The following is a 26,464-nucleotide window of genomic DNA, read 5'->3' on the forward strand; positions in this document are numbered from 1 at the left end:
ATCCTGTATCCCAAGGGTCAGTGTCATTATCCTGTACCCCAAGTGTCAGTGTCATTATCCTGTACCCCAAGTGTCAGTGTCATTATCCTGTACCCCAAGTGTCAGTGCCATTATCCTGTACCCCAAGTGTCAGTATCATATCCTGTACCCCAAGTGTCAGTGTCATTATCCTGTACCCCAAGTGTCAGCGTCATTATCCTGTACCCAAAGTGTCAGTGTCATTATCCTGTACCCCAAGTGTCAGTGTCATTATCCTGTACCCCAAGTGTCAGTGCCATTATCCTGTATCCCAAGTGTCAGTGTCATTATCCTGTACCCCAAGTGTCAGTGTCATTATCCTGTACCCCAAGTGTCAGTGTCATCATCCTGTACCCCAAGTGTCAGTGTCATTATCCTGTACCCCAAGTGTCAGTGCCATTATCCTGTACCCCAAGTGTCAGTGTCATTATCCTGTACCCCAAGTGTCATTATCCTGTACCCCAAGTGTCACTGTCATTATCCTGTACCGCGAGTGTCAGTATCATTATCCTGTACCCCGAGTGTCAGTGTCATTATCCTGTACCCCAAGTGTCAGTGTCATTATCCTGTACCCCAAGTGTCAGTGTCATTATCCTGTACCCCGAGTGTCAGTGTCATCATCCTGTACCCCGAGTGTCAGTGTCATTATCCTGTACCCCGAGTGTCAGTGTCATTATCCTGTACCCCCAGTTTCAGTGCCATTATCCTGTTCCCCAAGTATCAGTGTCATTATCCTGTACCCCAAGTGTCAGTGTCATTATCCTGTATCCCAAGTGTCAGTGTCATTATCCTGTACCCCAAGTGTCAGTGTCATTATCCTGTACCCCAAGTGTCAGTGTCATTATCCTGTACCCCAAGTGTCAGTGCCATTATCCTGTACCCCAAGTGTCAGTGTCATTATCCTGTACCCCAAGTGTCAGTGTCATTATCCTGTACCCCAAGTGTCAGTGTCATTATCCTGTACCCCAAGTGTCAGCGTCATTATCCTGTACCCAAAGTGTCAGTGTCATTATCCTGTACCCCAAGTGTCAGTGTCATTATCCTGTACCCCAAGTGTCAGTGTCATTATCCTGTACCCCAAGTGTCAGTGCCATTATCCTGTATCCCAAGTGTCAGTGTCATTATCCTGTACCCCAAGTGTCAGTGCCATTATCCTGTACCCCAAATGTCAGTATCATTATCCTGTACCCCGAGTATCAGTATCATTATCCTGTACCCCAAGTGTCAGTGTCATTATCCTGTACCCCAAGTGTCAGTGTCATTATCCTGTTGGGGGGATATAGTCTTTTGCTTTGTCTACCTCTGGCATTACGGCTCCTTGCAGGGTCAGTCATCTGAGACTGGTGACATTGTCTCATCGATCACACAACACAGTGGTTACAATACTCCACACTCACTGTGTAGGGTCCATTATTATACGGACTGGAATGGGTTAATATTGTAAAATCCGATGACACCGTAACAGTTTGGAGAAATTTTGCCTCAGATCTCATTTCTTCCACAGCAGATCCCTCCCTTACATCTCCATCCACACTGCAGCGGCCTGAGGAGCCGAGGAAAAGAATCCAGTGTAATCATGTCTCACTGAAAACTAATGGTCCCAGAGTGTCATCACTCGGCTGTGTGGGAGGAGAGGAGCATCACAAATCTAACATGGCTCCCTCTACCAGGGCTTCTTAAGGAGACCAGCTGTGTATCAGCAGAGCTTCATGGGTAAAGATATGCAAATGAGTTCTCTCCCATTGAGCGTGTGCAACCACCACTCTTTAAACGATGATTGGAGACCCCATGATCAGAGGTGGTCATCAGTGATCGTACGTCTGTGATTTCACAGATAAAAGCAAAGTACATATAAACATACACATAAAGAGGTGCACAGTCTTGCCACATCATACATTCCATTTAAAGGGTTTCTCATATCTTCATATTGATGAATATTATTGGATAATTCCTGTAAAAACGAGCACTTTTGCAATTTATTGTGTTTAAAAATTTTCAGTCATTTTTGAGATATTCACACTTTACTTTTATTTACCGTTCATTACCTAAGAAACCGACCACCGCTGCTGTCTAATCTGCAAGCATTTTGCTGAAGCTGGAAGGGTTTGAGAGAAAATGGTGATCTTCAGCGATTCTGGCCAGCTTCAAAACAGTGTTAACGAGCTCAATATGAAAGATATTGTAAGCACTGTGCATGTTTTGTTGATTAGCAGAGGTGGTCGGTTTCCAAGACAATTAACTGTAAACAAAAGAAAACCGTTAATATCTCAAGAATGGCTGAAAATTTTTAAAAGCAGTAAATTACAAAATGACTTGTATTTGCAAGCTCTATCCAACAATACCCTGCTTGTGAAATGGAAAAAAACACTTTAAATCTCTGGAGAAGCCATATTTCTTTTTCAAGGTGACTCTTCAGACTGTACCTCTGGACAGACAATAGGAAGAAGCTAACAGAAAGCAGAGCAAGGACAGCTGGGTCTTATAAGCCCTTAATGTGGAAAGAATCAACAGTTCTAAGAAATGGTGGAAAGATCAGATGACTGGGAGGGTCCAAGCAACCGGACAACCTGGGGAGATGGATCAGCAAAGTCACTGCGGAGGAAAAGAATTACGTGTAGCGTGACTCACCCCTTGTCATCCTGTCCTTACAGAGGACCTGGCTCTTCTGCCATTATAGCAGACACTAAGTAATTCAACGTGAAAGCATGCGAGCCCAAATGTCTCAATACTTGAGTTTCATAGGAAAAGTGATGGGTTCAGATCAAGGCGAGCATTGTATGTCCCTTATACAGGGTGATTGGAATAGTGACCGACTTGCCAAACATTTTTACAAAATTAGATTTAAGGGGTTATCCCTTCAACATTTATGACCTATCCAGAGGTGGGGGTGCGGTTGTAGTGTCCCACATCAAAAGGGAGCGGTAGTGCGCATGTGCAACCACTGTTCTATTCACTGTCTATGGGAGCGGTGGTGACACATGTGCACTACCACAATTCAGTACTCCCAGTTTTGGAATCAGAGGTGTTGAATCACCACAGGTCATGCATTTACCACCAACGCCAAGTCACGCCATTAACATAAATCCAAGGAGTTGAGGTTTTCGCCCAGGAGTCCCCAAAAATTCATGAGAGTTGGCCAGTAGTCCCCAAAAATCCAGGACAGTTTCATCTTCTTCACGAACCAGCAACTTGCAGTTCGCACTTCCTGTAGACCCTCTGTTTTTTTCCTAAAATACTGATTTTAAACCTGCAGTTGCATCCCCCTCCTGCCCCTCAACCTGTTTTCTATTATTTTTTTTTTTGGGGGGGACTGTGGAGGCTTCTAAATATTTAAGCTGGTGTCACATCTGTGTATCATGGACTGTGTACAGGTCTCATGACCTAAACTCAACTGCATCACATACGCCCATGAGGCTGCCGAGTTCGGTCAGGAGACCCGTGGCCGGTCTGTGACGGTCCATACTTGTACAGTGATACAAAGATGTGTAAAATCGGCTTAATTGTTCAAAAACCTACTCAGTCGCCACCACAAAAATCGAATGAAACCATTAATAAAAACAGGGACAGGGAAAGCAGCTGAAGATTTACAATTTGTATTTTAGTGAAATAATAGGATATTTTAACTGATGAAAGCCATTAAGTGTTCAGAAAACATTTCGATACCTGTCCTTTTTTTTAACTATCAATAAGCTGAAGCTGGAAAGACCGCAGGGGTAAAATGAAAATAGGTATGGTGGTGAAATAGTATAAAAAGGAGTAAAAAAAAATACAAACTATAAAAAATTTTTAAAAATTACCACAATTCAATAAAAACTTATAGTAATCCAGTTTTCTATTATATAATAAAATGTTGGCTTTTTTTTGTAAATTACCGGGAGATTTTTGCAGAAGAGAAAAATGACAGAGAACATTATTTTTCACACTTAGGTTAAGTTGACCCTGAGAAAACTAAATATTACTAACAATATAAACTTTCAGGCAAGGCGGGTGACCCAACCTGAAGAACGCGTTACCTGACAATGGGCCTTACGGAATGAATGTCATGGCCACTTGTGCTACGTAACCAACATACTTCACCTTGTCTTCCCCCGGAACGCAGGATTTACACACAAGAAAAAACAAACACATGCAACACAAAAATAGTAGGGTGCCCTTAAACAACATCAGGTTTTTTATCTTTTGGTAAGAGGGCTGGGAGCTAGCTCCAAGTGATTTGGGAATTTGATAACGGGCGCCGATAGCGGTGCCGAGTACAAGATAGTAAGGGCATGTTCATACAGAGGGATTAGGTTTGGTTTTTTTTTATTTTTGGACATTTTTGGAACAGATCCTCGTCAAAATCCTCCTTAAAACCTCTTTGAAAACTCTTCCAATTTCTTTCAATGCAGTTTATTTGAGAAGCTTTTTGAGCTTTTTATTTTATTTTTTGTTCTTTTATAAAAATTTTGAAGCGGAAACTAAAAGCAGAAACTCCAGGTCTTTGAGGAAGATTTGAAGAGTTTCTGTCTGTTTTCAGCTCCAAAAACTCCTCACATTCCTTCAGAGGTTTTCTAAAAATACCTGGCAGACAAAAAGTGCACATCATGACTCCTGATGGAAAATGCTCCAACTAGACACTGTCATATCCAAAGACTGCAAAAATAAAAAAAAATAAAAACCACCGGAAAAACTCTTGAATACAGGACGTCTCCTAAAACATTTTCTGCTTGAACAAAAATCATCATTTTTAAAAAGCCACAAAAAAAACTTGCCTTAGGGTGTATTCACAATCTTTTTGCTGAGTATTTGGAGCAGAAACAGAGCCAAGTTTTTCAGGAGGATTTTGGAGAGTTTCCACCCCAACAACCCCCCCCCCCCAAAAAAAAAAAAACCTCTTCATGAAAATACCCTAAGGCTATGTGCACATGGAGACTTTTTGATGAGTTTTCAGCATGGAAACTCTACCTTGTTGAAGAGCTTTGAGATTTGGAGAGTTTCCACTCAGTTTCTGTTCTGTTAATGCTCTAAAATCTCCTGGCAAGAGTCTGTGTGCACATAGACTAACGGTATGTGCAGACTGAGTCTTTTTGCTGAGATTTTAGAGCTGAAAATCAGCAGTTTTTGTGAAGATCTGCACTTCGGGGGAAGATCTGGAGTGTTTCTACCCCAAAAACTCCTAAAAAAAACTTCATAAAAAAACCCCTTTGAATAAAGGAATCCAGTGGCCACCGATTATCTGAACTGGCCAAGTGCCTTCTCCTTTAGAAGATGAGGCAAGGAGACCAGCAGAGGACAACAGGGTATCGGTAGATGAATATATATTTGTTATGCTGGGACCATTTAAAAAAGAAAAAAACTAAAAATAATATATTGGAGTATATGTAGGGCCGATCCCTCATCGGAAAAAGTAGCTATAGAATGTATCATCTTATCTGTACAGCAAATTAGTGTGAAATTTCGAGTTCACATTAAGCAAATCATTTTATTGTAGAAACTCACTAGCACCACCCCTGAGGAAGCTTATTTGCATGTTTTACCCATAAAGCATTGCTATCAATACCTGATCTCCATAAGGAGTGTCAGCTTCTCCCTAAAATCATTTCATAAAAAAAATAAATAACCATCAACCTTCTCGCTCCTGTCTAGATGTACGTACCTCGGAGCTCACTTCATTCCGGACCGCAGGTATAGAAAAGACAGATCAGATTTGATCTCTTAAACAAGTGACGTTATCGATTCCGGCTGTTCCCACAGAAGTTCTGGCTCTGTTCTTTCTTAGTTACGTTCCTTGCTGGATTAATACAGAGATCTGTCTACAACAGGCAGAATTCCTGACCAAGTCTCGACCTGCCCTGAGCCACGGAAAGGACACAGTGAGGAGTTCAGAAAATTCTCACTCGGGAACGCCCATGTTATCTGTCATCAGGAATTCACGCGACCAGGTCTCTCCCTGTCTCTCCAGATGTAGCCGCCAATTATAGGTGATAAAGAAATCAATTAAATAAATCCGATCATTTTTGGACCTGGCGTCATGGCCTCTGTTTCTCCTCGTTAATGATGATAATTAGTGGTGTGACACATCGGAGTGATATGTGGAATGTATGTATCCCATATACCTCAAAAACTTCATTAGCTTCCTATGAACATGGCTTCATTGTTTACTTGAGGCATTTATCTCTTTTCTCCACCACAATCCACAATAATGCCGCCATCTCATGCCATATGGCTCTATTATATTTAACCTGCAACTACGATACCAAAAGGGTGGAGGCCAAGGCTTAAGACACCTGCTGCTCAATAGTAGTTCCTCCAGCTCTGGTAGCCCAGTCCTGCCTTTCTTTACACGCACTAATAGGCTCTATGGTTGTTCTGGATAGAAAAATACTGAAATCTATTGAAAGACGCAAAAAAAAAGAAAAAGCACAACAGCAATGCCCTGTAGATATGCACCAAAAAGTAGGGGTAAAAAACACACCAAAAAATGTCACCATATTGAATTTTTGCTAACAATCCCAAATTTGCCAGGACCAACTATTTATTTCCGTATTCTGGGTCCCTCAAGGGCTGTCCTGGATTAAAAAGGGGTGGGTTTTTATTTAAACCTGCCCAAAAGAGGCAGACCTGCTTAGTTTGGGGGCATTCTCCAGCAAAAGTGGAGGCATGACTTAAAATTCCCTACCATCCAAACACTAACGTCTATGAGTAGCATTTTTTGTCCCAAAGAAAGTATGGAACCAGCCTAAAAGGTAGCCGTGACCACACCACAAGTGGTGAGGTTTTCCTCTTATTTTATTCCCATTGCCCCATGAGTATTCAACTTTGTTTTTTTTATAATATGACATACGGTTCCAGAGATATGGACATTCTTATTTAATTTTTATTCTCTTCACTCAGGGGACGTGGCTCAAAAGAAGTACATATAGACACGCCCAAGAGGATCCTATGAGCCACTCCCACCTGGTAGAGACCATACAAATCAGTGTGAAACAAAAAGGCCCATATCTATGGAACAATACGGCGGATTTTAATTTTTTTTTAAAAAAAGGGAATACTCAGAGGAACAGCCGGAATAAAATAAGAACAAATACTGGACACCTTTGACCTAGTGAAGGGTCCTCTTCATAAAGTACACAAAGCACCGATCTTCCCTCATTTTATTTTTTTCTTCCATGTATAATCCTTTTTTACAGGTCTATCTAATAAAATAAAAGTAAAGGGAACTGACTATTTCCAATCAGCATACAACCATGCCTATAATAAATTAGATCGGTTCCCTCTCTGAAGATTCATTTCTCCTTCCTCACCCGACTTCTGAATAACCACTGCAGTGGCTTCATGACCACTTGTGACAATTCCTCTAAATGCACATGTGTTAATCATATTCACAGCTCACTTTACAAACTATACTTTAGGACTTTAGTTATACTGGCCCTGTAAGAGGTAGGACATATGCCAACCTTTTGATCTGTGCAACACTAGTCATCTAGTGAGTGAGATCTGATTACAATCTGATAACATGATCCCACATATAGTTCTCAGTAAATGAGCTGGAGCTGCAGATAAAAATCTCATGGGTATGGCCAGCTCTAGTGTGATAGACACAGATCTCAGGTTTTCGCATTTAAAGGGTTATTTCGATCTTCATATAGCTGTAAACTGTCAGGTAGTGCTGGTGAAAAAAAGCATTTTTGCATTTACCGTTTATTAAAATTTTCATCTATTCTTGAGATATTAACACTTTTCTTTAGTTTGCACCTTGTTGCCTAGGAGACCGACCAATGTTGCCATCTAGATTGTAAGCACTGCGCTGAAGCTGACCGGGGTTAGAAAGTAACAGCACATTCCAGCTATCCTGGCCAGCTTCAAAACAGTGCATATAAGCTTAATAGAAAAGAAACTAAGGTTTGAGCATGTTCTTCTGTTTAGAAGTGGTGGTCCGTTGCCAAGGCAACAAACTGTAAACAAAAGAAAAAATTGTGAATATCTCAAGAACAAATGAAAATTTTAATAAGCAGTAAATTGCAACATTGCTTGGTTTTAGACAGACTATCCAACAATATCCATCGTGAATATGGGAAGAAACCTTTTAAGTCCCCACACATGGACCATAGTTGGGTCTACAGCTATGTCATGTGTATAGGCAGACTTAAGCTATTCCTATGGAACCAATTCCTATACACATACAGTTAGGTCCATATAAATTTGGACAGAGACAACATTTTTCTAATTTTGGTTCTAGACATTACCACAATGAATTTCAAACAAAACAATTCAGATGCAGCTGAAGTTCAGACTTTTAGCTTTCATTTGAGGGTATCCACATTAAAATTGGATGAAGGGTTTAGGAGTTTCAGCTCCTTAACATGTGCCACCCTGTTTTTAAAGGGACCAAAAGTAATTGGACAGATTAAATAATTGTAAATAAAATGTTCATTTCTAGTACTTGGTTGAAAACCCTTTGTTGGCAATGACTGCCTGAAGTCTTGAACTCATGGACATCACCAGACGCTGGGTTTCCTCCTTTTTGATGCTCTGCCAGGCCTTCACTGCGGTGGTTTTCAGTTGCTGTTTGTTTGTGGGCCTTTCTGTCTGAAGTTTAGTCTTTAACAAGTGAAATGCATGCTCAATTGGGTTAAGATCAGGTGACTGACTTGGCCATTCAAGAATATTCCACTTCTTTGCTTTAATAAACTCCTGGGTTGCTTTGGCTTTGTTTTGGGTCATTGTCCATCTGTAGTATGAAACGACGACCAATCAGTTTGGCTGCATTTGGCTGGATCTGAGCACACAGTATGGCTCTGAATACCTCAGAATTCATTCGGCTGCTTCTGTCCTGTGTCACATCATCAATAAACACTAGTGACCCGGTGCCACTGGCAGCCATGCATGCCCAAGCCATCACACTGCCTCCGCCGTGTTTTACAGATGATGTGGTATGCTTTGGATCATGAGCTGTACCACGCCTTCACCATACTTTTCTCTTTCCATCATTCTGGTAGAGGTTGATCTTGGTTTCATCTGTCTAAAGAATGTTCTTCCAGAACTGTGCTGGCTTTTCTAGATGTTTTTTAGCAAAGTCCAGTCTTGCCTTTTTATTCTTGATGCTTATGAGTGGCTTGCACCGTGCAGTGAACCCTCTGTATTTACTTTCATGCAGTCTTCTCTTTATGGTAGATTTGGGTATTGATACGCCTACCTCCTGGAGAGTGTTGTTCACTTGGTTGGCTGTTGTGAAGGGGTTTCTCTTCACCATGGAGGCTATTCTGCGATCATCCACCACTGTTGTCTTCCGTGGGCGCCCAGGTCTTTTTGCATTGATGAGTTCACCAGTGCTTTCTCCCTCAAATCAACTCCAGGCCTTTTATCTGCTTAATTGAGAATGACATGTACCAAACTGTAGATTTTGCCACTCCTAATGTTGTAGCAATTTCTCGGATGGTTTTTTTCTGTTTTTGCAGCTTAAGAATGGCTTGTTTCACCTGCATGGAGAGCTCCTTTGACCGCATGTTTCCTTCACAGCAAAACCTTCCAAATGCAAGCACCACACCTCAAATCAACTCCAGGCCTTTTATCTGCTTAATTGAGAATGACATAACAAAGGGATTCCCCACACCTGTCCATGAAATAGCCTTGGAGTCAATTGTCCAATTACTTTTGGTCCCGTTAAAAACAGGGTGGCGCATGTTAAGGAGCTGAAACTCCTAAACCCTTCATCCAATTTTAATGTGGATACCCTCAAATGAAAGCTGAAAGTCTGAACTTCAACTGCATCTGAATTGTTTTGTGTAAAATTCATTGTGGTAATGTCTACAACCAAAATTAGAAAAATGTTGTCTCTGTCCAAATATATATGGACCTAACTGTACATGTGTTCATGACAGGGAGAGGGGAATAAGCGGCTACCAGGCACCTTGTATCATCTTATCTTCCTTGTGAACAAAAGGATTGGGCATATTGATGTTCAACATGCTCAATTCCTCTTTTTCCTCAATATCTCCAAAATTAGGAAAGCACATTGGAAGGCTGACTGGTCCCATAGTAATCACAGGTTTGGCAGCGTCGCACCCAAGCACATGGGGGGCTCGGAAATAGCAGTTTTGGCTGATTTGGCTCCGGTGTGACCACTGTAGCTGCGCCCCTGACAGGCCTCAATCTCAGTGGACTGTACACATCTGGATAAACTTTATCCTATTTCCATCACTGGCCCTTCTGGTTTTTATTAATGAGGAATTTTTTTAGGGGTTTCTAGAGGGCAAATTAAGAAACAGATGTTACCAGCAAACGCAGCGCATCAATACAATGAGCCTTTCATCCAGCTACACAAACACGTTGTGTAATCCACAGAGTGGTTGAACTCCATCACATCGGAGATAAATGTCGCACTGTCCAGCCATAAAAGCCCAAAATGACATTATTTCCACTGAAAATACCATAAACTCACAAGTATTCCTGGAATGAAACCATCAGGAGGTTGGATATTTCCTTGTGACTCCTGAGTGTTAACAGCATAGCAGCATTAAAAAAAAAAAAAAAAAAAAAAGGGATTTCGGCACAGCTAAAATAGTTCCCTGAAAGACTCAGCTTGGGGATCATTATCGTCCCTGGGGGTCAATAAAATGAACACAGACCATAATCACAGAAAAAAAAAACAGGTCAAGTGGACAACTCATAATTAATAGGGAACACCTTCCAAGACACATGGAATATTAGAAATCATTTCCCTGCTGTGCAGCCACTACAAATACATTTCAATGGCTTCCGCACTTTCTGACCTGTTGTATCATTTTTCTCAGAGACCGATCTGTGAGCGCCATGTTGTAGAGCAGGAAGAGCTCAGTAAACTTATCATTTTAATGGGAAAAATAAGTAGCATCACTTGCAATTTTTTCATTTTAGGCTTCCAGCAGGAGTCCAGTGGGTGGGTTGTCACTAAGTAAGACCGCCCACTGGACTCAGTCTAAAATTAAAAAAATGACAAGTTGTACTAAATATTGTCCCATAAAACTATAGTGGAGAAAATAAATATTTGATATTTGATACACTGCCGATTTTACAAGTGTTCCCGCCTACAAAGAATGGTAAAGTCTGTAATTTTTATCACAGGTACACTTCAACTATGAGAGACAGAATCTAAAAATAAAAAAACAGAAAATCACATTGTATGATCTTTACATAATTAAATTGTGTTTTATTACATGAAATAAGTATTTGATCATGACCAACCAGCAAGAATTCTGGCTCTCACAGACCTGTTATTTTTTCTTTAAGAAGCCTCCTACTCTGCACTCATTACCTGTATTTATTGCACCTGTTTGACCTCATTATCTGTATAAAAGACACCTGTCCACACATTCAATCACACTCCAACCTCTCCACCATGGCCAAGACCAAAGAGCTGTCTAATGACATCAGGGACAAAATTGGAGACCTGCACAAGGCTGGGGTGTGCTACAGGAAAATAGGCAAGCAGCTTCGTGAGAAGTAAACTGTTGGCACAATTATTAGGAAATGGAAGAAACACAAGATGACTTAATCTTCCTCAGTCTGGGGTTCCATGCGAGATCTCGCCTCGTGGTGCAAGGATGATTCTGAGAAAGGTCAGGAATCAGCCCAGAACTACATGGGGAGACTGGGTCAATGACCTGAAGAGAGCTGGGACCACAGTCTCAAACATTACCATTAGTAACACACTACGCCATCGTGGATTAAAATCCTGCAGGGCAAACAAGGTCCCACTGCTAACACCAGCACATGTCCAGGCCCGTTTGAAGCTCACCAATTACCATCTGGATTATCCAGGGGAGGAAGCATGGGAGAAGATCATGTGGTCAGATGAGACCAAAATAGAACTTTTTGGTATCAATTTCACGCATCGTTTTTTGAGGAAGAAGGATGAGTACAAGCAGTGCCAGACTGAAGAACATTAGGCCCACCAGAGAATTTGATTCTGAAGGCCCACCTTCATCCCCCACTGAAGAGCCCCTTAGCAACTGCAAGCTTTGCACTATGAACTCTCCTGAAGGAGATGCCAGGGCCCACCGGAGGATTCTCCGCTTCTCTGGTGGGCCAGTCCAACCCTGAGTACAAGGAACATTGTCCCAACCATGAAGCATGGTGGGGGAAATAATCATACTTTGAGGACACTTTTCTGCAAAGGGGACAGGATGACTGCACTGTATTGAATGGAGGATGGATGGGGCCATGTATCGCAAGACTTTGGCCTCCTTCCATCAGTAAGAGCATTGAATAAGAGTCGTGGCTGGGACTTCCAGCATGACAATAACCAGAAACACACAGCCAGGTCAACTAAGGAGTGGCTAGTGTCCTAGCCAGTCTCCAAATCTGAACCAAATAGAAAATCTTTGGTGGGAGCTGAAACTCAATGTTGCCCAGTGACAACCCCAAAACCTGAAATATCTGGAGATCTGTATATAGGAGGCAGCCAAAATCCCTGGTGCAGTGTGTGCAAACTTGGTCAAGAACTACAGGAAATGTCTGACCTCTGTAAGAGCAAATGAAGGTTTCTGTCAAGAACACCGCACTGCACTTTCTCACTGAGACTGTGCTCATGTCCTGAGTAAGACAACCTGTGCTCAGAGATACCTGTGGAGCAGGCAGCAGCAGAGAAGGTGCGTACTTCAGACCCACAGGATCTGAAGCATGTGACTGCTGTGGGCGTGGCCTAAACTCCCGAGAGCTAAGAGCTGCAGGAAAACTCCTAGAATGGTAACTACGGAGCAAAGTTACTAATTGGCATAGACAGGGAAATAAACAAGATCAGGCCGGGGTCAAAGCACGAGATAGCATGTCAATTACCAAAGGGCAAGACAGAACGGATAGTCAAGACGTAGCCAAGAAGTCAGAAACCAGCGAAGCAGATATACAGTACAGAATCAACAGGCAAACTCACAACGGGGGACAGAACCGGATCAGAACCACAATAATTAACCCCAGGTGTGCAGGTCAAAGCCTGCACTGACCTCAAGACATTAACCCCTGACGTGCAGGTCAAAACCTGCACTGGGATCATGACAGTACCCCCCTCTCAACAGGGGGCCTCTGGACCCCCAGGCTTCCCCGGGTACTTGGCATGGAAAGCCCGAACCAGGCGATCTGCATGTACAGAGAGAGCAGGGACCCATGAGCGATCCTCCGGTCCATATCCCTTCCAGTGGACCAGGTACTGCAAAGAGCGGCGCACCCGCCGAGAGTCCACAATATGTCCAACCTCATACTCCAAGTGACCCTCCACCAACACTGGAGGAACAACAGACTTGGAGTCCTCCTTGACAGACCCCACGCGTTTCAACAGAGATTTATGGAACACATTGGATATATTTAAGGAGGCGGGGAGACGCAACCTTTATGCCACCGGGTTGTCTATCTCCACAATCTCGTACGGACCAATGAACTTTGGTCCCAATTTAGCTGACGGTACCTTCAGGTTGATGTTACGTGTGGAAAGCCAAACCTTCTCCCTCACCTGAAATATGTGTCCCGGGGCCCTCTTTTTGTCAGCAAAATATTTGTACCTCCCCTGGGCCCGAGACATATTACGCTGGACATCAGCCCAGAGGTTTTTTAACCGTTGGACGGACCCCTCTGCCCCTGGACAACCGGAATCCACCCGTGAAAACTCCCCAAAATGAGGATTAAACCCATAATTGATTAGGAATGGGGACATGTTGGTGGACTGACTCACCCGGTTGTTAAAAGCGAATTCCGCCAACGGTAACGCATCACACCAATCCTCCTGTCTGGTGGAGGTCAGACACCTGAGAATTTGTTCCAGGGATTGATTGGTGCGTTCCGTCTGATCATTACTCTCCGGGTGATATGCCGACGAGAAGGAGAGTGAGATGCCCAATTTCATACAGAATGCCCTCCAAAATTTGGCCACAAACTGCACACTTCTGTGAGACACCACATTCAGGGGTACCCCATGCAATCGGACCACATGCTGCACGAACAACCTTGACAATGTTTTTGCTGAGGGTAGTGCTGCCAAGGGAATGAAATGGGCCTGTTTTGAAAACCTATCCACCACCACCCACATCACGGTATTGCCCCTGGAAGGTGGAAGACTGGTAATAAAATCCATGGAGAGATGAGTCCATGGCCTATCAGGAACCGGTAAAGGTATGAGTTCCCCAGCCGGCCGGTTATGCAAGCTTTTGGAACGGGCACAAACTCCACAAGCAGTAAAGAATTTCTTGACATCGGACCTCAGTGAAGGCCACCAAAAAATCCTGGCTACTGCCTCTCTAGTGGCCGTGATACCGGGATGAGCACTCAGCCTAGACTCATGAAACTCCTGCAGAAGTCTTGGCCGCAATAAATCCGGAAACAAACAATTTATCCCCTGGCCTGGTCGTCGGAGCTAGGAACTGAGCCCTCAAAATTTCTTGTTCCAACTATGATGAGACCCCTGCCACTACCACCCCTGGGGGAAGAATGGAGGACGGCGGCTCGGGGGGAGACACCGGGTCAAAACTTCTGGACAGGGCATCCGCTTTAACATTTTTGGACCCTGGTCGAAAAGTAATGGAGAATTGAAAGCGTGAAAAAAAAGTGACCAACGGGCTTGTCTAGGAATAAGCCTCTTAGCAGATTCAAGGTATGCCAAATTTTTGTGATCCGTGATAACAGTGATAGGGTGAGCCGCCCCTTCCAAAAAGTGCCGCCATTCTTCGAATGCCAGCTTGACCACTAAAAGTTCTTTATTGCCTCCATCATAATTTCTCTCGGCGGATAAGAACTTCTTGGAGAAGAAGACACAGGGTTTGAGATTAGTAAGGGTGGCCGGACCTTGGGACAACACTGCCCCCACCCCTACTTCAGAAGCATCCACCTCAACAATAAATGGTTTGGATGGGTCTGGCTGGACCAACACCGGGGCAGACATGAAACATTTCTTAAGAGCTGAGAAGGACTCCTTAGCGAGTTCCGACCAATTTTTTACATCAGCCCCCTTCTGGGTAAGATCTGTGAGTGGTTTAACCACTTGAGAGAAACCTTTAATGAATCTCCGGTAATAGTTTGCAAATCCCAAGAAGCGCTGGAGCCCCTTGAGATCATGAGGCTGAACCCAGTCTGCGATCTCCAGCACTTTCATCGTAGGCATGCTCCACGGCTGCTGCTAGTTGTGTGGTAGGATCAGGGATCTGCAATCTGCATAGTTACTAACCTCTCTCGTTTTTCTGGGCTTAGCGTGATTAGGTTTTTTTCCTCCTCGGTGACCCATTCATAACACTCCCCCATCACCCAATCAATGGTAGGATTATGGCGTTGTAGCCATGGCATCCCCAGTACCAGTCCTGCAGGCAAGTTATCTAACACAAGACAAGTTAATTTTTCCACATAAGTGGAACCCACTTACAGAGAAAAAAGTTCAGACCTGAAACAGATACCGTTCCGGGTAAGAGAGGACGAGTTAATTGCCACAAGTTTAACAGGATCCTGAAGCCTGACTGTCCCTATTTTATTAAGAGTCATAATCCGGGCATCAATCAGGTTAACATCAGAGCCACAGTCAACAAAGACGGTAGTCTGAACAGGACCATCACCAAGTTCCAGTTCCACCCGAAGCACAATTTTTGCAAGTGAGGAAAAAGGCACCTGAAGGTCTGGGTAGCCTCCTCGACTACTACCCAGACCTAGTCGTTTCCCGCCACCTTGGAGGATGACGGACAGGAGGGGCAGTCCTTCTTCCAATGTCCAGATTCCCCACAATAGAAGCACAACTGCTTTTCCTGGCGGCGTCTTCTTTCCTTCTCATCAAAGGTGACAGCGCTCACCTCCATAGCCACCGGAGGAGTCCGGGTCTCAACTCCACTGGAGAATAATGATGTTTCAAGTTGCATAACACCTCTTGCCCGCAGTCTGCGATCCATGCGTACCGCTTGGGTCATGGCAGCCTCCAGGGAGTCAGGTGGAGGATGGAGTGCCAGGGCATCCTTCAGACGTTCACACAGGCCTCTACGGAACAGCCCCCGAAGGGCGGCATCACTCCAAGAAACCTCAGCTGCCCAACGCCTAAATTCAAAACAGAACCACTCGGCAGAGTGCTTCCCCTGACAGACACTCATAACCTTGTCCTCAGCCAAACGCACTCTATCTGGCTCATCGTAAATAAGTCCTAAGGCCTCAAAAAACGCATCCACAGACATTCTCTCTGGGGCAGAAGAGGAAAGAGAAAATGCCCAGGCTTGTGGGGACCCCCTAAGGAGGGACATAACTACCCCCACCCTCTGTTTCTCATTCCCAGAGGAGCTGGGTCTCAAGGAGAAAAAGAGCTAACAGCCCTCTTTAAACGCGCTAAATGCATTTTTGTCACCAGCAAACGTATCTGGTAACTTAACCGGGGATTCGGGTGGGACTAAAATGACATCTCTATTCCCTACCTGCTGAAAGCCCTGCGGAAAGCACCCCCTGAACCGAGTCCGCAACCTGCCGTTGGGACTGGGCCAGAGCTTGGTGTTCCAAACTTAGCTTCTGCAGCGACTGAGTCAAGCATTTCACCTGCTCAGATAAGGCATGCATTGGGTCCATGCTGCAGAAGTGAGGAGAGAAAAAAAAAAGTTCACGGTCAGTTATAAATGTCAAGAACACCGCACTGCACTTGCTCACTGAGCCTGTGCGCGTGTCCTGAGTAAGACAACCTGTGCTCAGAGATACCTGTGGAGCGGGCAGCAGCAGAGAAGGTGCGTACTTCAGAACAGCAGGACCTGAAGCATGTGACTGCTAGGGGCGAGGCATAAACTCCCGAGAGCTAGGAGCTGCAGGAAAACTCCTAGAATGGTAACTATGGAACAAAGTTACTAATTGGCATAGACAGGGGAATAAACCAGATCAGGCTGGGGTCAAAGCACGAGATAGCACGACAATTACCAAAGGGCAAGACAGAATGGATAGTCAAGATGTAGCCAAGAAGTCAGAAACCAGCGAAGCAGATATACAGTACAGAATCAACAGGCAAACTCACAATGGGGGACAGAACCGGATCAGAACCATATAAGAAAGCTATAAGACAACGAACAGGCACACAGGGGTCAGCACACTCGGCCAAAGGCAAAAGTATAACTGACAGGGATTGGAGTATCTCAGGGCAATAAAGAGCTCTGCCTGAACCAAAGAGAGGCCACAATAATTAACCCCAGGTGTGCAGGTCAAAGCCAATAAAAATTATTATTAAAATTATTAAAAATTATATATTTTTTATTGGTAAAGAATTAAAATTATGTTTTTACTTTTTTCCCCTTTTTGTATAAAGATTGCAATGCTTTCAATGAAAAAAAGCGGTTTGCTGTTTCCATACGATAGTTCACTTGTAAGGTATCCACCTCTAAACAGGAATAAACTCTCCCCTTCCCCTTTTTTTTTTTTTTTTGTTTAAATCGTAAATTTGACTTTATTATCTGTTTTGTAAACGAAAATGTAATCAAAAAATCTTTTAAAATACGTATTCTTTTGTAATATATCTTAGGTTAACTGTTAATCATGTGGTGTCATTGAACTTTGACACTGCATCATCTGACTTGTTGGCACTCATTTTTTTGAAATCCAGCATCCTTTCAAACCTATTTATGTCTGTGATACCTGTATGTATTTGTGGTATTTCCTGATGAAGGGGGCATGAGACCCCTGAAACGCGTAGAATAAAACCACTGCAATCATACAGCATTCTCCTGGAATTTGTCTAAAGCGGCAGCGCGGAATATAGCTACAAACTCCCTTTGGATTCATGATATAGCCCAAATGTGCAACATCTAGTCCTAGTGCGAATGTAAGTAAATTCTGATATATCAGCTTAAGGAAGGAAGGAAAAGGCCGTAACATGCAGTCTGTGGTCTGCACAATATCTGATCTTGTGCTGCACTGGCCGAAATACTGTATTCTCTGACTGTGCAGGAAATCGTTAAAAGGCTTTGTGGGAGAGTAAAAATCAATATGGGTACAAATGGCCAAAGCGAAAACTCACTTCTTGTAAAGTATTGTTCTCTGTACTCGGATTACTTCCTTTACTCTTCAGTCATATTGTAGTAGGAAACTTTATGATCCTGTATGTCATCTGCCAAGGTCCTTCCTTATCATGAAAGCGCAAAATCCCTCAGGCTGTATCCAGTCTCTCCACTCCCTGAGGAGCCTCCTAATAGGCTCTTTTCTCTTTGAAGACCTGTTTAATAAGGTGAAGATGGCAAAAGGTGACATTCCTGACAATGCTATTTCTGCAGCAGGATCCTCCCCCCTAAGGGATGCTAGCCCTGGAGAAAAAGCCGCAGATGAAGAAAGATGGCACAACCAAGTTAGGAGGTTGGAGAGGACCTTATAAATATCATGCCCATGGCTATCAGAAAGTCTTCACCTCCCAAATACAACCTGGTAATCGAATGATGGGAAGAACACCACAAAGATTTTTTCCAACTAGAACCGACACTGAGAATAGAGTCCACTGGCACAGATACTTGGCCGATACAGTACACTGGCACAGACGCTTGGCCGATAAGGTCCACTGGCACAGACGCTTGGCCGATAAGGTCCACTGGCACAGACGCTTGGCCGATATGGTCCACTGGCACAGACGCTTGGTCGATACTGTACACTTGCACAGACACCTGGCTGATACCATCCACTGGCGCAGACGCTTGGCTATTACAGTACACTGGCACAGACGCTTGGCCATTATTACTGTTTCTTGTTGTTTATATAGTAGTAACATATTCTGCAGTGTTATACAGAGATTGTCACCATTGGCATCACATCATAACTTACAGTATTGCAACTTACAAACATTGTTAGACACATTGTAGGCTTAGTTCAGTTTCATTCTTTGGCCACACTTACAAGAGGGAGTGATGAAGCTTCAGCCTACATAAGAGATGCAGTGGAAGTGGTCCGCAGCCACTTAGCCAAGAAACACATAGACTTTGCCTTTTCAATGATGCATACTGCCAGGCTCCAGTTCTCTTCAAAGATTACTTTTACAGACAGAATAGCCCACATACATACACATGACCACAGATCGACCTTTCCTTCTAGTTCAAAATATTCATCACCAATAACTAAAAATACGTCGATAGGTAAATCAAAAGATTAGAAAGACATGGATGCCTACTTCCAAAATCAGCACCCTGCTGGATGAGTGTGTTGCTGCATCTCGGCAAAATTAACTTCAGCTGTGCTGCAACACCAGACGCAATCCATAGGCAGAGATGGTTCTGTGTTTGGGAGAAGGCAGACATGTTTTTATAATTCTGGACAACCCCTTTTATACTTCATATTGGCATGTGAAATATTAACATGATCCTCCCTGATATGTAACATTGATGCTATACACTGTTTAAATTTAAATTGGTATTCCACATGGATTAATTATTAAGGCATAAGGAGGAAACAGGACTTTGCGATCTCAGGTGCCATTAGCATGGCCTTGCGATCTCGGGTGCTATGGGAAGGGCCCTGCGATATCGGGTGCCATTGGCATGGCCCTATAATCTCATGTGCCATCGCCAAGGCCCTACTATCTCACTTTGACCCCTTCTCCACTGGAACCAGTCCGTGGAGAGCAGCTGGATGATAAAGCCCCATCTTCTACACATACAGATAAAAACATCTGGAAAATATTAATCTATAGACAAGTTACGATGTTGGAAGTCCATCTATTTCTCAACCTGGACTGCCAGTAAACAAGTTAGTCTACATTCTGTCCGCCTCCAGCCCACTCTGTCAACAAGTCCAATATAACCTCCATTTGTAGCCTGCAATTGCCAAATGTCCTAACAATGGGCCTCTGAAGACGGCAGCCCGCACCCTCCAATGTTCCAGAATGTGAAATATAAGCATTTCTGGTCTTCAGCGCATTCCTCGGATAGTCCTCAGGGCGTGGAGTGGGATAAATGGACTTTAGTAGGAACCTGGCAGGAATCATTCATGCTACATTAATCAGAATGGAAGATCCAACTAACCTTTTCGTCTCCGCGCAGCTCCTACATCTGCAGAGTGTAAATGTGGAGGAAACCCTGCCCAGAAATTCCCCAAATTAGTTCCTGATCCCAATAATTCCTTAAGGAGTCATTTTCTGGTGAGCAGAATTCAATATGTTCTCCTCACATCTAGAGAGATCCCAACACTTCCGGTTGCGCAGTGACAAGATTATGACCGTGCGCCCCCTCACCCCAGCGCTGCAGTTCTTGGAGCAGGGGATCTCATGGATTTATGCTGTAGTTCCCCTTTAAATAAAGCACTCTTACAATTGCTATCAGCGCCGTGGTACATTTTTTTTTAGTATATATGATGTCAGAGCAAGCAAGAGCAGTGGTGTGTTCCCCGGAGGACCCCATTAATTAATGAGACAATAAAAGATAGAGATTAACTTAAGCATTACACAGATTATCGCCAGCCCTGGAGCTAGCAATCTAATTTCCACATTAATATAAATACACGTTACAATTTAATCAGAAACCAATTAATAAGATGGTACACAGGTCTGTAATAATCAGACGACTACCCGGGATGTCATCAGAAACCACACAGATAATGTCCGCAGACACTTTCGTATGGCAGAACTGAACGTTAGACATCTGTGCAGCTGCTGCCATTTTAAATCACTTAATAAGCAATTCCCTATCAGTTCATTATAGCGCCCCCAGTGGACACAGGCTGAAATTACAATATCCCAAAGCTGGAGAAGTACATTTTTAAAGTACTTCTCTAGCTTTGTAACGTCCCAGTCACGACTCGTCTTGTCACGATAATCGTCGCAGCCCTGAAAATAACAAGGTCATATACACTGTATACATACATGTGTCTCCCCTCAAATACAGATATGCACCCCACCATTAATACACAGTGTGTACGGAAAGTATTCAGACCCCTTTAAATATGTCACTTTGTTTCATTGTAGCCATTTGTTAAATTCAAAAAAGTTCATTTTTTTTCTCATTAATGTACACTCTGCATCCCATCTTGACAGAAAAAAAAACAAAAATGTAGAAATTTTTGCAAATTTATTAAAAAAAGAAAAACTGAAATATCACATGGTCATAAGTATTCAAACTCTTTGCTCAGACACTCATATTTAAGTCACGTGCTGTCCATTTCCTTGTGATCCTCCTCGAGATGGTTCTACTCCTTCATTGGAGTCCAGGACAGAGATGAGGAACCATGTATAACAGGATGGGGATGAGGAACCATGCAGACCAGGATAGGGATGAGGGGGCCGTGCGTACCATCATAATGATGAGGTGGCCGTGCATACCAAGATAGGGATGAGGAATCTTACATAACAGGATAGGGATGAGGAACCATGTAGACCAGGATGGGGATGAGGAGGCCGTGCATACCAAGATAGGGATAAGGGAACATTGCATACCCGGCTTATACTTGAGTCAATACGTTTTTGTGGCAAAATTAGGTGCAACACTGATTTACAAAGTATGGTAATGGAGATCTATCAGTCTAGTTGTAAAGCCATTTCTCAAGCTTTGGGACTCCAGCGAACCACAGTGAGAGCCATTATCCACAATCCAAGAGGTCACAAGAGACCCCACAACAACATCAAAAGAACTGTAGGCCTCACTTGTCTCAGTTAAGGTCAGTGTTCATGACTCCATCATAAGAGACTGGGCAAGAATGGCCTGCATGGCAGAGTTCCAAGACGAAGACCACTGCTGAGCAATTAGAACAAAAAAGCTTGTCTCAGTTTTGCCAGAAAATATCTTGATGAACCCCAAGACTTTTGGGAGAATACTCTGTGGACTGACGAGACAAAAGTTCATCTTTTTGGAAGGTCTGTCCCAGACCTATCTGGCATAGAAGTAACACAGCATTTTAGAAAAGGAACATCATACCAACAGTAAAATATGGTGGTGGTCTGAGGCTTTTTTGCTGCTTCAGGACCTGGAAGACTTGCTGTGGTAAATGAAATCATGAATACTGCTGTCTACCAAAAAATCCTGAAGAAGGAGAATGTCCGCCAGCTGTTTGTGACATCAAATTGAAGCGCACTTGGGTTATGCAGCAGGACAATGATCCAAAGCACACCAGCAAATCCACCTCTGAATGGCTTAAAGGAAAAGAAAAATTAAGACTTTTAAAATTGTCTAGTCAAAGTCCTTAATCCAATTGAGATGCTGTGGCATGACCTTAAAAAGGCAGTTCATGCTCGGAAACTTTCCAATGTGGCCAAATTAAAACAATTCTGCAAAAATGAATTTGCAGACATGGGGAGTCAGCGGGTGCTCTAGTCCGCTAGCCAAAAATTGATGGACTAGGAATCATCCCACCGAACGCCCGCTCTCCTTTTACCATCGGCGTAATACTACTCAGACAAGACAGGGTGAGGGTAAAACAGTGTGGCAATACTTTATTGAACCACAAAACAGGCAAATAACACATAGAACAGTCCCAGCGAAGTACCCCAATATGGTGCACATTACAGAGTCTCACCCTTCTGCTGACTCACTGGGATAAGAGCAACTATGATTTTAGAGCTTCCAGGGTTACTCCACCTGTGACACACATGAAGAGGAGGTAATAGCAAGCTTAGGAAGCTGACAGCCGATTGAGATACAAGGTCAGGTGACCAGAGAATCACAACCTGGCTTCTCCGAACATCTCCATTGAGCCAGGTGACTGGTGAGTAGCATTCCTGGCTTTCCCATACTTATCCATAGGGCTCAAGTCAAGGGAAGGTGGTGATGAGATTAACTTGCATTGTTTGATTATTTAATCATAGTTTTTCCTCCTCAGTTTTGCAAGTCAACAAGCCACAGGATCCACGCAACAGTCATTGAACATATTAAGCAAACATCCATTGTTCAATCACCCTGCATCACTCTCTTGCAAAGATAGCAGACAATAAGCTCTATGAGCTGATATAAGAGGCAAACATCAGCCATTTCAAAATATCAAAAATCAACATTTTCAGACTCATATGACAACAGTGTGTGGTTCTTGACCCACTGAAGAACAAACGCATAAATTCAAAAGTCGACACAGAGATAACAGTCTATGCCTCTTGGATTACTGAATTTATGTCTGGATAATTAAGATTAAATGCTGTGTTGTCACAATGAGTTGGGGAAAACTCCTCCAGGGCATTGTAAAAGACTTATTGCCAGTTATCACAAATGCTTGATTTCAGTTGTTGCTGCTAAGGGTTGCCAACCAGTTATTAGGTTTAGAGGCTATCACTTTTTCACACAGGGTCCTGTAGGTTTGGATTTCCTTTTCCCTTACTAATAAAGACCTTAATTTATAAACTGCATTTTTTATCACTTGTGTTACCTTTGTCTAATATTTACATTTGTTTGGGGATCTGAAACATTTAAGTGTGACAAACATGCAAAAGAATAGGAAATCAGGAAGCGGGCAAACACTTATTAACACAGCTGAGTGTGTGTATATATGGTATGGTGTGTGCGTGTATGTTTTTTGTTTGTGTTTATATATTCATATGTATACATATACACACATATATATTATATACATACACACAAACACATACATATAGAGATAGATATATATGTCATATATGTTATCCTGCAATTCTCCTAAAGCCAGAATGACCCATTTGGATTGCTGGAGCTGGAAATTGTATTTCTTCACAGTACACGTCACTCTTTACATGAGATCAGCAATTTTAGACATAATAACCCCCATATCGTATCAGTAAACCCACCCCATTCATATATGCACCACGTTACCGAATAACTCATCAGTACAACGGAGAATTACTTTCCAATTCGCTCTCTGGCAAAACTTTTCGATTGCAATGTTGAGGCTGACATATAACATAGATCTCATAGACTATACAGCTCAATGCTAAAAGTGCTTCCATATCCAGCACTGTTCAGCTGCATTCTAACTTTGCTTTTTTTATCACAATTATAAAAAAAAAGCATTTTTTCAGCAATTCTTGAAAAAGTGCAAATAAAGAAAAAATGCAATGCCTAATGGTGCTCAGCTTCCTGAAAGCATAAATCATGGAGCCCCAACTTTTTTTGTTGGGGAACACAACTGCCAGTGCAGGAAACAGTTAATTGTTTTGCCTCCAGGTTGTTACAGTGTAACATTCCAAAAACAAACATTCTAGAATGTTACAAAACAAACAGAAGACAAATGTATCCAGAAAGCAGGGGACAGTATAAAGGGGAAGGGGGCACTTACCAGCAGACTGCCAGCTCCTCAGCACTGTTGGGGGCTCCAGATAATGGCCCCTCTTCTGCTCTTATTCTCTGCAGTTTTCGCTCAGGTCTGAAGCCAAACTGCCTGCAGCTAATCTGTTGGGTGAAACTTTTCATATTCCAGCCTCCAAATGAGGAGTCAGGGTGGGGAGGGGGGAATGGAGCTCCTGTTTGGCTATTGTGCTAACCCAATGGCACGGGATTTGGGGGGGTCTGGGACTCCCAGGGGGGGCAGGTAGCAATCCAGGCAGGAAAGGATTACTGCAGTGCCTAGCCTAGGGGGAGAGAGGAGCCTACCTTGCCCAGGCTGGAGCTCTGCCCCCTGCAGATGGAGGTCACAGGGCATCCTGCATTGTGGATCCTCATCTGCTGGTGAAGTTGTGAGCAGGAATGGATCACATTTGGTCTCCAAGGCTGGGGCCTTGCAGAGCAGGGGAAGGGGGAGGTCAGGAAGCTGTTGTAACAGATAGTAATAGGCAGACTTGAATGCAATGTGTTTTTGCTAGGGAAGCTGTATGGTGATAGTATGCAGCAACCAGGAAGGGACTGGGCTCTTAAAGGTGCAGCCCTGCAATAATAATCAGTATGTATGAATCACATCCATTACCTGCAGAGGAGAGGACACACAACAGTGACTCCCCTGGGAAGCAGCGCACAGAATGGGATTTACTGGTCAAGGGATATTCCCAAAGTAACTCTGCAATTTACCTCTTATTAAAAATTGAGATTTTTTTATATTCCTGCTTGTTGCCTAGATTATCATCACTGTCATCAGTATAACTATAGAGCATGGGATCTGACCTCAAGACCCCAGCACTGCAAGGGTACAGAACTAACCACTGAGCCACTGTGATTCCCAAGCATTATAAGCCCTTTGCTTTGAACATGGTCCTCATCTGTTGCTGCTGCTCTGCCTCTGCTTGCTGCATGGGAGTGTGTCGAAACTGTCAAGTCATCAAAACTGTGTGTCCACCACGAAGCCGAGAGGCAAAGGAGCAAAGTGTTCCTGATAAAAGAACAAGAGAAAAAACCCTTTAAGTGATGGTAGATTGTTATGAATGGGTCACCGAGGAGAAAAAAAGCAAAACAAGCTAAGGCACAGAGAACCAGAGAGGTTGGTAACTATGCAGATTGCAGATCCCTGATCCTACCACACAACTAGCAGCAGCCGTGGAGCGTACCTACGATGTTCCTAGATGCTTCGTCACAGCCGGAGGACTAAATAACCCTGAAGCATGAAAAGGGGAAAACTAACTACCCCAGAGCAGACCCCAAAGGAATAGATAGCCCCCACACATGTATTGACGGTGAAACAAGATGAAAACACAAACACAGGCAGGAAAATAGGCTGAGCAAACGATGGGGCCCAAACTAACTAGAAAGGAAAGGAAAGACTGCAACCTGCAAAAAACCCTATAAAAATAATGTCCAACACTTCTGATAGCAAAATTAACCCTGAAGTCACTAGACTTCTCCCACTATATCAGCACTCTGAAATATTCTGAGACAGAGCAAAAAGAAACCAAACTAGTAAGGGACAAAAAGCAAATTGGCAAAATACTGATAAGAGTGGAAATTCAGCACAGCCCCCAGCCGGGGCTGGCTGACCACACAAAAAACTGAATAGACCAATAAAATCAAGTGTGAACACTAGCAGAAAAACTTAGCTTTAGATGACCGGAACAGAGCTGAAAACCAAGAGCTGACAAACCAGAAGGAATCACCAGCAACTGAATAGGGCGTCGGCTGTCTTAAATCCAATCTGAGACTCCTGAGGTCCAATCGTGATCCTCATTCTCAGGTGGCAGATCTCCACCGATCAAATCCACCTCACTACCTCCTGTTACCACCAGAGGGAGTCTGGAAGGAGAACTCACAACTGGTGAACCAGAGAATGAACTCACAACAGTAGATATTTCCGATATGGAGGATGGCCGTATGTTAAAACCAGGTGACATGCATCAGTAGGTCTATTAATTCTGCATTTCCTAACCCCAATCCAGTACTGGTTCTGGGACATCCTACATATATATTTGGACAGAGACAGCATTTCTCTAATTTTGGTTCTACACATTACCACAATGAATTTTAAACAAAACAATTCAGATGCAGTTGAAGCTCAGACTTTCAGCTTTCATTTGCGGATATCCACTTTAAAATTGGATGAAGGGTTTAGGAGTTTCAGCTCTTTAACTTGTGCCACCCTGTTTTTAAAGGGACCAAAAGTAATTGGACAATTGACTCCAAGGCTATTTCATGGACAGGTGTGGGGAATCCCTTTG

General features: G+C 43.3%; 1 protein-coding gene across 6 annotated transcripts in view; it reads right to left on the reverse strand.

Moving 5' to 3' along the window:
* The window catches only part of LOC141082988 (death-associated protein kinase 2-like), a 110,794-nt gene extending 86,090 nt beyond the window's left edge, over positions 1 to 24,704 (reverse strand). For 2 of the 6 annotated variants that reach the window (XM_073567102.1, XM_073567097.1), the window contains exon 1: positions 24,166 to 24,704. The gene's annotated coding sequence lies outside the window, so the exon portion shown is untranslated. Of the gene's footprint in view, positions 1 to 5,653; positions 5,868 to 24,165 lie in introns of those variants that run through there. The other 4 variants (XM_073567098.1, XM_073567101.1, XM_073567096.1 and 1 more) reach the window with 3 other exon arrangements.
* Positions 24,705 to 26,464: the final 1,760 nt, after the last annotated feature.

Source organism: Dendrobates tinctorius, unplaced genomic scaffold (assembly GCF_039654945.1).
Source record: "Dendrobates tinctorius isolate UK_male_01 unplaced genomic scaffold, ASM3965494v1 ptg000019l, whole genome shotgun sequence".
Lineage (NCBI taxonomy): Eukaryota > Metazoa > Chordata > Amphibia > Anura > Dendrobatidae > Dendrobates > Dendrobates tinctorius.